Source organism: Tenrec ecaudatus, chromosome 15 (assembly GCF_050624435.1).
Source record: "Tenrec ecaudatus isolate mTenEca1 chromosome 15, mTenEca1.hap1, whole genome shotgun sequence".
Lineage (NCBI taxonomy): Eukaryota > Metazoa > Chordata > Mammalia > Afrosoricida > Tenrecidae > Tenrec > Tenrec ecaudatus.
Genome location: NC_134544.1, coordinates 36,536,630 through 36,539,692, shown reverse-complemented (window position 1 = coordinate 36,539,692; position 3,063 = coordinate 36,536,630). Strand labels below are relative to the sequence as shown.

The 3,063-nt window shown below is 40.0% G+C and overlaps 1 non-coding gene across 1 annotated transcript; it reads right to left on the bottom strand.

Moving 5' to 3' along the window:
* Positions 1-233: 233 nt before the first annotated feature.
* LOC142428350 (U6 spliceosomal RNA) lies at positions 234-341 on the bottom strand. Its single transcript, XR_012780271.1, has one exon. It is a non-coding gene; the product is annotated as a U6 spliceosomal RNA (small nuclear RNA).
* Between the last annotated feature and the right edge of the window lie 2,722 nt (positions 342-3,063).

Sequence of the window (3,063 nt, the reverse complement as noted above, 5' to 3'; positions counted from 1 at the left end):
ACAATTTTCTTTTTTATATAAAACTCTTTCGTATACACATATGAGTGTCTCTGAATTTGTTTCTCTAGTCAACCTGGACTACCACAGGTTTATTGAGGATCTGAAACAATATTGTTAATTTTAGATTCAAATAAAAATTATCTGGAGAGATTTGTTTTGTTTTTCTTTCTTTCTACTTGCTCCCCACAAAATGAAACATGATCATTTATTTCATCGTTAACACTTAATATCATAAAATTATGGAGCACTTCACGTATTTTGCGTGTCATCCTTGCACAGGGGCCATCCAGATCTTCTCTGTATTGTTCCAACTTTAGTATATGTGCTGCTGAAGTGAGCACTTGTTTTTCAACACTGGAGGACACAATTCAATTGAACAGAATCAGCTTTTCAGAGAGTGCAGTTGGGCATCTATATTTTTGATAGTACGTTCCCAACTACTGATCTGGTGACTGGCTCCCCTTAGAATGGAGAGGAGTCTCTGAGGGCGGGAGTTTGAAGATGCATTTTACTAGTTGTAATAGCCTTTAGTTTCTCACCACCTCTCAAACAAAACTAAATGCCACAGGCATAAAGGTACTCATGATTGTTGTCTTCTATTGCCATGTTGGTCATAGAACAACAACAAGACAAGACTTGAACATTCGTAGGTAAACTTAAATATTCTAATAATAAATAGCTTGTCTTGCTGTCTCCTAAATATAAATTTAACAAAATTTGTAGATGTGATGTGGCCCGTGTGGATCTTGCCAGTTGCACCAAGTGCCCCACGTGTTCATTGAGTTTGACACCCCTGCGTTATAGGAATAGCCAGCCTCTCTCTTTCAGAGTGTGGCGTGTTTGAACGTTCAACTTCATGGTTGGCAGGCACACACTTAACTCACAGAGTCACCAGTGCTCCTCATAAAATCCTAAATAATTCAAGAAATAGCCTCAGGACTACTTAACGGGGACGAATAAGCCAATTCCACACTTACCCAAGGATTACGCCTATGACGCAGAGTCAAATATGCCTCCACCCGACAACAGCACTTCTTTCTTCTAGTCTGACACCAACTATATCTCCCACAGCACTCTTCCTTTACATGGTGCCGTATGGTCACAAGAACTCAGTTATGGAGTTTACTAAGGAAGTTAACAGTTACAACTCAAGATCAAATATTATTAAGGAGAAAGTACTTTTGTCGCTGCATCTCTTCTCAGCCATGATAGAAGGCATGACCCTTATTCTGGTCCTCCAGGTCCTTCATAATCACAACATTTCCTTTCTGAGAGTAGATCTGTTTTCTAGATCTGTTTTGAGTAACAAAAGGAGCCTTTGTGGCATAGTGGGCTACAAGTCGGGCTGGTAATTGCAGGGTCAGCAGTACAAAACCACCAGCCCCTCCACAGGAGAAAGAGGAGACTTTCTACTCCCATAAAATTTACAGTGTCAGAAACCCACAGAGGCAGTTATACTCAGCTCTACAAGGTTATTATGAGTCTGACATGACTGGGTGACTGTGAGCTTGTTTATTTTCAGTAACAAAAAATAATGAAACACAATTCTGCCTCTACTCTGTAGAGACTAGAGAGTTGTAAAAATCACCTGAAGAAAAGTATATATTTAATTGGATTCTGGAACAAAAATACCAATAAGAAGAATGAATTGTGGCTTAATTTGAATATTCTGTTGATTAGCTTTAGGTTTGGGTAATTCTTGATAAGGCTCTTCCTCATTATCCTGGTAATTGAACACTGACTCCAGTAATAAAAGTAGGCTCAGTTGTTCATCCAACGATAATCCAGAGGAGAATGAAGTGTTGGCAATAATGATATACTTGAGAAAGTGTACGTCTTGCATATTTGGGCAACTGGCTTGTTTCTTGGGATTAGGAACTCATGGTAATTTCAGTGCATGTTTTTCTATTGCTGTGAATTTTAAGACAGCTGAATTGAGCAGTTCCAATGATCTGCCTACCCTGATTACTTTGAGCCAAAGATTTATTGTTTCCTACTTTGGAGGGTGTTACTTAAATGCAATTATGTTGGCTTAATTGTGGTTCATTCTTTCTCATACATTGTTGTGTGACCTCATGCTGACTTTATTGTGGGCTGCCTCTGTCAGGCATAATCCCCGGAAAGATGTAAGTACACTAGAATTCATTACAAAAAGAAAGAAAAACACAAGTTGGGTGGAAGGAAGCTAGCACATGGCGAGGCAGAAGTGTGCTGCTATTGCCATTAGAGGCAGAAACCCAAAAGTCCAGGATAAAGCAGTCACCGAGGCTGCCGTCACTAGTGTAACATTCTAGCCTGGGAAAGATCGGTATTAAGAAAGCCTAAGCTTGAAAATATTTGCCTTTCTGCATTCTGCCAACCTTTCTGTTTCCTACTTCTAGATTTTAATTCACCTCATCCGCACTCTTCCCCCATCATTTCACACTGCTGTAGCCTCTGCCATTCTAAATCCCTACCATTAGAAGCTTTTAGTCTAGACCTTTCCTCTCTGTCTCTGACATCAAAACCTGATTTCAAAAGAGCACCAGAAGTTCAGCAAATGATTACCTAAATCCACAGTATGGAATTGACCTTTAGTGGAACCAGTTAGGTTTTAAACTTGAATGAGAATCAGAATCCCCTGAATTACTTAAAGGACAGCTTAGAACATTCTTCTGAGCCTCAGCCTCAGATTATCTCCTGAAGTGGCGTGAATGGGTCAAGAAAGTGAATGGATTTATTCATCCTAAAACACCAGGGCAAAAGAAACAGCTGGAACTTCTTCACAGTCTGTCACTAAACTGGCTTCATTTACAAGCCTGTGTAATGAAGTTTCCAAGAACTGGTATTGAGATGGAATTGTTTCTCCAGGTATAGTCCACAGTGAGAGTAATCAGAGACCATCAGGGTATGCCCTCGGGCTGAGAGCCTGTTTAGATGGTCTAGCTTCTACTTCCTCTTGCTTAAATCGACTGACTGTACCTGTTAGCGCTCCACTTCTCACCTATGGTTGCTGAGAATATGATCATTCGATGGCTGATTAAGGGATACATAGAACGTGTCTATGCAGCATTCATACACAAT